Source organism: Protomyctophum bolini, assembly GCF_963924005.1.
Source record: "Protomyctophum bolini genome assembly, chromosome: 3".
Classification (NCBI taxonomy): domain Eukaryota; kingdom Metazoa; phylum Chordata; class Actinopteri; order Myctophiformes; family Myctophidae; genus Protomyctophum; species Protomyctophum bolini.
This window is the reverse complement of record NC_137864.1, coordinates 48,485,217-48,496,736: the sequence shown is the minus strand read 5'-3', so window position 1 is coordinate 48,496,736 and position 11,520 is coordinate 48,485,217.

The following is an 11,520-nucleotide window of genomic DNA, read 5'->3' as shown; positions in this document are numbered from 1 at the left end:
ATTTTCACTCATTTTAAACTACAGATTGATTTGACACAAAAATAGCCCCTGAGGCAATTAGTGATTTATGAATGAAATTCAAACATCCAACTCCATGACTTCTCAATGATGTTTAGCCAACACTGACTAAATTATTTTAATATGGATAAAATATAAAGAAACGCAAAACGAATAAAGCCAGTTTATGCAGTATTGTAGAAAAATATATGCAATGACATGCATGGTCATAAAAATACCACCACTTAACCACTTAATCATCACCTATTTTCCCTCTATACACCAAATCTCTTCTACAAACTACAATCTACAAACTGCTATATAGCTTATAGTACTCACGCCAGAGTAGGTAATTCATGACCATTGTTCATATGGTATCAATCATTGAGTATAGCCTATACCGGTACTTAAAATGACAAAGAAATAAAAGTTTATGTAACTCCAAACGTGGACAAGAAATAAAAAAATAATTGCTCCAGTGATTAGAAATTGATTATTCAAAATATGCTCCTCACTGACTTAACATTGTACGCTGAAAAAAGCTCTCGAAGTCACTCTTTTAGTAGGGCCTACATAAACAAACACAAACAAAGTTGATTCAGACAAAAACTCTGGCTTTAGAGCTGTTTCAGCGTATACAATGTGGTCTTGCACTTAAGCTGCTAGGATTTCGTTTTCAATGTAACATTTAGGCTTATATACAGTCTTGAGAAGGGAGATGTGAAATTAAACCGTGGACATACGTGTCTTCAAAAACCACACTGAAACCTGATATTCACAGGTTAGTCTCTCTAGGTCGTCCTCAGACGAGCCCTCCATCGTCGTTTCCAGTCATCCCGGTTCTCCATACATCTGGCCAGTTCGTTGGTACTTTGCGCTCCTGCGTCGTTCTTGAGTACATCCACGTATGTTAGCGTTGGACGTCCTCGTGACCGGTGCCCGTGTGTTGGTTCCCACAGCACTAGTTTACTGGCTGGCAGCTCTTGGTGTCTTTGGCAGTGTCCTGCTAGTCTCATTCTCCTGGCTGCTATTTTCTGGGTCACCCTTGGCATTCCATCATACAGAGTTGTGTTTGTAACATGTGTGCTCTTATTGATGTTGAGTACTGCCCGCAACATTCTGGTGTAGCACCCATCGAGAGACTTCTGCAGGGTTGGCTTCAAGGTCCAGCATTCACTGCCATATAGGAGGACGGACTCTACCGTTGCGTAGAAGAAGCTGAGTTTGGTTTGACAGGGGAGGTTGGAGTTCCATACGCTGGCCATGCCGTTTAGGGCCCTCCATGCAAGGGCCTTCCTCACTTTCAGGTCTTGTTCGGTGGAGTTGACCCATGAGCCCAGGTACTTGAAGTCATTGACTTCCTTCAAAGCAGTGCCTTCTGTTGTTGTTAGAGGTGGATGCTCTGATGGGATGTTATAAGTGATAACTTGAGTTTTCTTGGCATTCAGCCGGAGGCCAACCTTGGCACATTCTGACTCCACCCTGGTCAGGAGCTCCTGCGCTTGTTCCACGTGGTCAGAGAGCAGGCTGATGTCGTCCGCGTAGTCCAAGTCTGTCAGGACTACTGTTGGGTGTCGCCTCGACCTCCTTGGTGTTATGGTGAGGCCAAGGTCCTGCTCTCGTCCATTGATGGCCTTCCTCAACGCGTAGTCCAGGACTATGACGAAGAGGAAGGGGGCTAGGGTGTCTCCTTGCAGTACTCCAGCCACGATGTTAAACTCCTCACTGTTGCCATCTGGAGTCAACACCTTGGCCCTTGTTCCTGCGTACATGGTTTCTATTGCCCGGAGTAAGTTGGGAGGGACACCGTAGGCCTTAAGGATCTTCATCATCGTTCCTCTGTGTATCGAGTCAAATGCTTTCTTGAAGTCGATAAAACACAACACGGCAGTCAGGTTGTTCCTTTTGACCTCCTCAATGATTCTCCTTAGGGCCAAGATCTGGGCCACGGTAGTTCTCCCTTCTCGAAAACCGTTTTGGTTCTCCCTCAGATGAGGGTCGATGGCATGCCTTATCCGGTTCAGGATCATACGGTTGTAGACCTTTGCGGTGATGCATGTCAGGCTGATGCCTCGGTAGTTGTCTGGCTTCGAGAGGTCCCCAGCCTTAGGCACAGGGATGATGTTGGACAGAGACCAAATGTCAGGCTGCTTGCCGTTTAGCAAGGCGAGGTTACAGAACTGTAGGATGTCAGTCAGTCCCCCCCCCCCCCACACACACACACACACACACGCACACGCACACGCACACGCACACGCACACGCACACGCACACACACACACACGCGCACACACACATCTATATCAGTATAGTATTGTGGGCAGTCAGACAGGCCGTTGCATGTGCCTAATAAAGTCCTATAAAGGCCTGTCCTGTTGCTATATCTATATTCTGCATTGCTTAAGGTCTGCTGTTGCTATCTATTCTCACACACCATAAACCCACAGAGAACAGGTTCACTGATGAGTGTCGATGGGTGAATAGAGAGATAGGAAGGGATTCTAACTATTAGCACCTGACCTGCAACGTCGTGCTAACTAAAGACTCTACCATGTGCTCTTTTTATTAGGGCAGGAAGTCAGGGATAAATTATTAAGCAGCACACCTGCATATTAATTGATACCTTATACCACCACCATTACATGTCTTTCTCTCTCTCTCACAGAGAATAAAAGCAGTTGAGAGGAGTTGACACAAATGGATTTGGGATCATATGTTCACAAATATATGTCACATGCACGTACATACATTCACTGCACATGTACTGCACACTAATGTTGCTACACGACTCCACTGTCTGCTTGCTATAACAACCAACCACTATTACTACTATACTACTACACAGTCAAATCCTAAAATCCCCAGGATTAAATTAATTCAGCTCTGAGACAAATTTGTACAATCTCTGACAAACCAGTAAGACGCCATGAGGGCGAGAAGCGCTATAACAACAGAGCTTCTTAATACGGCACAGTTGAGAAGCTGGAGTTAAACTATTTATCTGGTGTCAGTGAGGTCAGATGTAGAGTTGTTGGCCGGCTCCATACATTCAGATCTAGTATGTCAAACCATGTATGGATATCCAGGGTTTGATCAGGTCAGTGTTCTGATCTTCATAATTATGGAGACCCAGGTGACGATAGTCAGCTCCACATAATATGTGGAGCTGACTATCGTCACCTGGGTCAAGTTGGTACAACACATGGATCTCCATATTATGGAGATCCATGTGTCGTACCAACTTGGTTCATTTGCAAGTCTGACTCGCGTATAGCGGCAACCACAGTGGTCGGACTGACAACCAATAAGATCTAAGGGTCTCCATGATGTCACGAGTTGTGATCATATATGGGGGCGTGATGTCACGAGGTGTGACCATATATATGGTCCTTGGAATTGTGATGTCATGAGGCATGACATCACATGTCATGAGGCATGACATCACCCATGCATGGGTGACGCAAAGAACGAGAACGGGAAATGCAGGTTTTCATAGTAAATGCGACCTACACCTACTGTGTGTGTGTGTGTGTGTGTGTGTGTGTGTGTGTGTGTGTGTGTTTATGTGCGTTTATGTGTGTGTACATGCGTGCGCATGCATACGTGCGTGCAGTGTGCACATGTGTGTATGGCTTATTTAAAAATGCAGTATTCAGTACATAGCCTACTTAGTTGCCTTCTATTAATTAGTTGCCTTCTATTACTGCAAGTGTGTATCGCATTTCTGTAGGTATTATTTGGGTGTGTTTGGGTGCATATATGTGCATGTGTGTTTGTGAGAGTGTGTATGGAACGTTGTTCCACACGTTGTGTGGAACTTGTGGAAGATAAAGACAGCTGCGCACCTCAATGTAGTTGGACATTGAGATTATGATGGATCTCAACCTTTTCTGGATCAGGGCCAAGTTAAAAATCTCAGAAGTGTCCACCCATCTGAAGTTCCTATTTATCGCATGTGAATTTATTTTACAGGGGCCCACTTAACATATCCCTACAGTCCACCAGTGGGCCCTGGCCCACAGGTAGGTGCGGCAGTGGCTCAGGGGTAGAGTGACCGGATAGGCAACCGCAAGGTTCCCAGTTCAAACCCGGGCTCCCCCAGAGTTGTGTCCTTGAGCAAGACTCTGAACCCCTAATTGCTCCCGATGTGCAGATTGATGCCTTGCATGGTTTCCTCTGGCATCGGTGGTGTGCGAATGGGTGAATGTAATGCACAGTCTCTGTAAAGCGCCTTGGATAAAGGCACTATATAAATGTACCATTTTAAGGAATCACTGTTCTAGATGAACAGAAGTGGTGTTTTGACAAGCCTTTAAATTCTTCATAATTATTGTTTTTTGTCATGTTCTCCTTACGGCGGGGCTCCACCGGGCGCGTGTGACGCACGTCAAAAAACGAACCGGGGCAATTTTAAAGCGGTCACCGAACGCAACGCATCGCAGGCAGTGGAGCCACCCTTCATCGATTAAAAAGGGAACATTCAGTGACGGTGACGGAGACGCAACGCTGGCGCGTCCAGTGGAGCCCGGCGTTAGACTGAAAGCAGTAAAACTAAACTGAATTATGTGGAAAAATCTTGGAATCAGTGGACAGCCTAAATCAGTCATTTATGACATCGTCGGTTGTCTGTGAGGTGTCGATGATGTTCTTCAACATTACAAAATTGTAATAAATATATATTTTTTGGGAAACAAATAGAGGAAGTAGCCCATACAGTATGTCTGTGACGGTGACCTAACGGTGATGTTGTGTACTGTGTGTACGCATGCATTTAGTTCAATTACATATGACACTCTTTCATACAGAGCATCGTAACAATACAATGCAACAGCAAAGTGAGCTTATTATTCAAAACAACATTAGCTGTAATATTGAAATTGTGAAGGGTTAAGATTGTTAGGGTTACTGTGTGTGTGTGTGTGTGTGTGTGTGTGTGTGTGTGTGTGTGTGCATGCGCGCAAATCGATTTTATTGCCACATCACAGGTTTGCAGGTGTATAAGCCTGTTAACATGCAAACAGGTAAGTGTTTGCAGTGTCAGTGTGTACACTGACAGTGTGTATGTTGTGTGTGATCTGGGGTTAAAAAAGAGGAACAGATTCTGACAGGAGTGCGGGAAGCTAACAGAGACCCAGCTGGGCTCGATCGCCATGTTTAAACTTCTCCTTTACAATCGGGTGTTAACGTAGGACTTTCTCACAGAGGCGTGGTGTGAAACTGAAAGCCTTCACTTTGGAGTGCCTTTGGCTTAAACCACTTGAACCCAGGCACCCCTATTCTGGGGGGAGATTAGCAGAAATTAGGTAAACTTGTAGATTCGGTGATGAGAGATAAACGACGAGTGGGCAAAGTACAGAGTCAATTCAGGTCAACTTTACTAAGTAGGCTACCTGTATAAGTATTAGTACAATAGTACAACTTATTGGAGGACAATGTGTTCATTGCCCGCATAGTTCACATGAATCCTGTGACGTCCTGTGTAAATGACACAACCACTTTCCAACGTGTTCTGTATATGCGATCGAGGAATTGTGGTTATTAAACCACCGACTGACTGTCAATGCAGAACCAACAGTGATGACTTAGCACTATCCAGAAGGCCTATAGAGCGCCGCACTCCTGTCCCGCCCCCTTTCACCACGACGCCAGGCCCAGGGAATAGTTCCCAATGCATTTTTCCCATAGAAATTTAAAAACGTATTTATTTACACCAACAAACACAATATTTTGGACCAAACAAATAATTACAAAGAAGAAAAACAAACAAAAAACAAAAAGTTGTTGTAACCTGCTGTTTTCTTCTTCTTTCTAATTATTTGTTCAGCCCGTAAGATTGTGTTTGTTGTTGTCATGATTTGTCACGACGTGCAGGCGTAAACGTCTTTAAATAAATACTTTCTGAAAATTCTATGAGGAAAATGAACGGGGATTTCTTTTCCGGGTCTCTCTCTCTCGGGGCGGGACGCTCTATAGGGTGCAATCAGGATTCGAACCTGGGCCTGCCACATGACGCGGGAAACATCTATATACCGCTCAACCAAAAGGGAATCCACTGTAGGCCAGCGGAGATAGTAGGTTTATGAAGTTATGGCAGGGCTGCTCTGTTACAGTCGCCCCCTTTGACCTCAGGCCACCGGGGAAACCCGGTCCGGGTCACGGCACCAATGTATCACCCAGAATTTAAACGTGGGTCGTTTCCCTACGTGGGAAACCAAAACATCTATACCGCTCATGCAAAGGGAAACCTATCGTCAGCCAGCGGAAATATTAGGCTTATGAATTAGAGTCGCTCTATTACGGTTCTCAAAGTGGGGTTAGGTTTAAATATAATCCCTATTCTTGAAAATAGCTGTAATTTTAAAATATGTTCACAACAAGACCATGCGACACATTGTCATTGTGATTTTATAGATTGATTATTTTCATAAAATGTTGAAATATCTAGACAAATCTTCTGGTGTTCCCCCCTGGCACAAAATCTTTCCAAATGGGGGTGCGTGGCCAAATACATACTGTATCAATGTTGGGGGTCTCAATGTTTGAGAACCACAGCACTACATGTGTCATGTTGTTGCGACAACAGTGAACATGCATGGAACCCATGTGTTTACATAATTTGCAAGCACCGCAGAAATGCACAACACATACTGATTGAAAATAGATGGGCTGAGGGCTAAGCATGGCTCCCCAGAACTTGACCACCAAAGGAGGGCTGTAGTTTGAAGTGGGAATGCTTCACAGTCTGAGTGTTTATGTGAATCACACAGCCGGGGCTGGGGAAGAGGTTGACCCCTCACAGACCTCCCCAACATAACGGAAATGGCTTTCCTCCAAGACTTTTCCCCTCCTCTCTTCGCATATATCCCCTACTCCCCCCCCCCCCGGCCCTCCCTCACTTGTTGTTTCACAGGAACGTAAACACCACAGAAACTTAAATGGAGCGAATGTTTGCGTCCATGTGCATTTATACCTGTAAACCCTGCAGCATATATACGCTGTGTACGCGCGTGCATATTTGTCTGCATGCGTCCTGGTGCATCTGCATGAGTCCATGTGTTTTACATGTGTACTGTACACCACATGCATTTTACAACATTAAGGCCCTTGCCAAGGTTCCTTTAATGATGTTTGGGAGACCGTGGACTAAGAGCTAAATTGCCCCGGTGCAGGGGAAAACATGAAACAGCACATTGGAATTCAGGACTGGAGTTATTCTCCCCAGGGGAGGAGGCAGTAAGACACAGCGTTTGGTCCTGAGCCAGGAACATTATAGTCTACAAGACCATCTTTATTCACTCTCTATATCTCTACCCCTGTGTGTGTGTGTGTGTGTGTGTGTGTGTGTGTGTGTGTGTGTGTGTGTGTGCGCGCCTCTTTCTATTTATCTATACATCTGTTTTATGACAACGAATGCAATGGAGGAAAAAGTACTCCAAAATAAATGTCCTTTACTTAAATAAATAATAAATAATAAATAATAATAGTACAAAAAATGTACCATTGTCAACAAAATATACTTATATTATATACTATTTTAGTTGTTATGCAGAATGTCCCATTAAAAAAAGTGTAAGTCTTTTAAAGATCGCAACTGCACAATGTGTTGTGAGGTTTTGGATCAACTGTTTTCAAACCAACAAAGTATAAAATAAGTAAAATAATGTTGTAATATCTGCAAAGTAACTTGCAACTCAAGTTTTCAAATAATTATAGTGATTTTTTTAAAGTACAATATTTACCTCTGAGATGTAGTGGAGTATATAAGTATAAAGCATTTGACAATGGACATGACCATGCATTTGTATTTACGTACAGTACTTAGTAAATGTACATACCGGTAGTTACATTCCGCAGACAATGAGATGAAGCATTCTAGAAGCCCTTCTTGACCTCTGACCTTCCCTTCATCGTCTTCTCTCTCCTGCTGTATGCATCATCTGTCTCATGTTAGTATATATACAGTACACGCTCTGTGTCTGTTGATCCCATCATCTTTACACCTCTGTGTGTGTGTGTGTGTGTGTGTGTGTGTGTGTGTGTGTGTGTGTGTGCGTGTGCGTGTGCGGAGTGCCTCCCCTCAGTAACAGTAGTATTAATAGAACTGCGCTGGTAATGAAGTTACCACCTGCACCCTGTCACAGCCGGAACTAATACATTTTCACACACACACACACACACACACACACACACACACACACACACAAACCCACGCACACACACACACACAGAGGACACAGATATTCACACACAAGGCCAGAAAGGGCACGTACAGCTGCAGTAATGTGTGTGTGACAGCGTGGGAGAGGCAGCTCTAGAGAGCAGAAGGGAAGAAGGGTGTAGGCGTGAGGGGTCGTCTCTCTGGTCTTTATGTCCTCATGCCAGAGCCCCACTCACACCTCCACACCACCCCGTGCTCTCTAGTCTAACCTAACGTGCCCAGGGGAGAGAGAGAGCCCATGCAGCAGACGGAAGTCAGAATTAAGAATAACTTTTATTATTGTCACATCACAGGTTTAAAGGTGGTTGCACAGCGGCCGCGTTTTTCGGAAAACCCGATGAAGAAACGAGGCAGCGGTGGCCGAACGGTTTGCGGAGCGGTCTTGATATCGTGAAGGTCGCTATAGTTCGTATCCCCGGACCGGCACGTTAAAATTACCACCGCTGAAGTGCCCTTGAGCAAGGCATTGAACCTCTACCAAAAAAGCCCACTGTTTTCTTTTTCTTTCTTTTTTCAAACATTAAAAGTCCATAGACTTCGTCATTTCTGAAAGCCAGACGTTGGAGTAGCGACCCTCAAAAAAAATAAGAGGGGGAGGTACAGTATTTACACATAGATAGGCACACAGTGTACAGAAACAATGACGCATCAAAGGCATGGTTCTTCAACAGGGGGTCAGGGACCCCCCAAGTGGGTCCTCAGAGCTACTAAAGAGGGACAGTCCTTTTTTTCCCTTTAACCACTTGAACCTTAGGACCCTTTTTGTGGGCCGGGGAACATTGCAAATAGCCGATTCACATGTTCACAACGTGCCGAGCTGTGACGCCTTGTGAGCTTGTATATTGGCTATTCAACAAAAAACATGAATTTACACAACAGTGATGATTGTTATTAAGCTATGAAATCAATGGAAAAAGTTGCATATAATTTAAATATAATTAATATTATGTATATTGTCGTATAACAAGGAATAGGCTACAGTAAGTTTAGGCTTGAGATAAATTTATGCAAAGTATCATTGTTGTCCTTCAGAAATCTTGTGTCTCCCTATTTTTTATTTATTAATACATTAATTCTATTGGTCATTACTACTTAAGCTCTATTTTGATTTGATATTTAATTGTATGAAAAGTAGCAAAGATAGCCGAGCTACAAGCTCATATTGCGCGTCGACAAGTTGTGAGCTTTTGCAAAAGGTTGGCTATTTTTGCTGTTTTGTATAAAATCCTGGTGGTGCAGACAGAAAAAGGGAGTAAAGAATGGGGAACGTGAGAGGGAGGAGAAGGACAACAGAAACAAGAGAAAGTGAGAGGATAGGGAACTTGACAGAATGAGAGAGGGGAGGTGGTACATGTCAATGTGACCACCATGGGAAACCATGTTCGGCCTGGGATACAGACACTGTAGTTGTTAGCCTGCATCACAGTGTTGTTGTTTTGTTTTCACACGGCCTTCAACCTCACTGTGTGTGAACTACAAACGAAACGTCATCATGTTAATGACCTTTCTGTACGCAGTCAGCAGCACCTGCGATGGACCTCCCAATGTATCCATGAATGGACCATTGTGTAAAGCGCTTTGAGTAGGCAGTGGCACGTATTATAGTGCATAGAAAAGCACTATAAAAATGCAATCCATTATTATTATTATTATTATTATTATTATGGACTGCAGTCTGTGAGTGAGTGAGAGAATGAGAAAGTGAGCAAACAAAAACATGAATGAATGAATGAGAATCCCACCTGCTAAATGAACAAATGAATGTTGATGGTATAGGATTCGCAACATTTTACCACCTGTGTCCAGTTGATTCACCAATCACCACCGCGAACAAACAACAAGGTGGAATTGGGAAAGAACCCAATGTTCCACGGGATCCAGTGTAATTGTTACACTGGAACTACGAGCTATAGTTAATCATACTTCTCATTGGTTAAATATTCAGAGACACACCACTCAGTTCACACGGGTGTGATTTTTTCCTATGGATCTGTGTGATAAAAACAGACAGCTTTCTCACTTTTCCTCTTGAGCCACACAGGTTTAATTGTTTTTAATTTTCTGTTTATCATAACCTCATTTCTTTATCATAACCTCATTTCATACTCAACATTCCCTCCGTATTCAGTCATTATCCAACAGTTTGCGGTTTAACTATGCCGGCTAAGTTAGTGTTGGGATATTTCGCACCTCTTAAATAAGCACCATTACTTTAAGAGTGTGCAGGGGCTGTGCTCATGCAGCAAGGTCACGGAGTGACAAGTAAGATTGTTAGTATATAGTGTGGGGAAAAAGAGTGCCAGGTCAGAATTCTCCAGGGACGACACGCGTCGGCACTGTGCTTCGAGGGGCCCTTCGATCTGCGGACTGATATGATCGAATCTGATTCGTGATGTATACAGGTCGTATCTGCTTTCATATGTGTATTTGCTGTTCATATGTATATCACATGACCATTCAATTTGAGATAATTATGGGCAATCAATAAATGCCAGATCGTGTGAATCCATGATTTTGAGTGTACAGCCTGTTTATTGGACTATTAGATAACCCTCTCACAGGATGGCGCAACATTAGCAATCAGTTGATCTTGGCTTGTTCTACAGTTATATTCATTCATTTCAGTTCATAATTTGGACAGAGACAATGGGTTGGTCAAACATACTTTTATTCCTTTCAAAGTCCAACAGTTTGACAACATAGTAATGATAACTCAAACACCCACTACTCACACCATCCTCATTTCCTGGTCAAAGTTTCACAAAAGAGTCACTACTGAATCCACTGCTCCTTTTATAGGTGGAGGATTAAATTGGGTTGCACCATGTTGCAGGGGTGCATGGGTCTGGTAATACATACTCATTTAGTATGATTACAATGAAAGGGTTGTTTAAGACCTGGTTTGTTGATTACTTTGGTATTGACAAATATACTGTAAATGTTGGGAAATGTTTTCTGTGTTGCATGTTCACTAGATTTGTAAGTGAATGCTTTGGGGAAACCTGTCTCTAGACAGATGGTATGGGCCAATAGTCAGAGGCCTGGGTTTGAGTTGATGTAGTCAGTCCATGGTGAGACATGGAGGGAGAGAGGGGCACAGAGAAGCTCTGCCCTAGGACAGTGTATAGGGACTGGTAATGTCCACACTGGATGCTTGAATTTAAGCATGTCATTTAAGTTTGTTATGTTCATTTTATTTGGAAGTTATCTTTTATTTTTGTGAAAAATATTTTCCTGAGGCATTTCTTTGGAACATTCTTTTTGGAAACCTTTGAAGAAATAAACCTTTGGCAACGATGGAGATC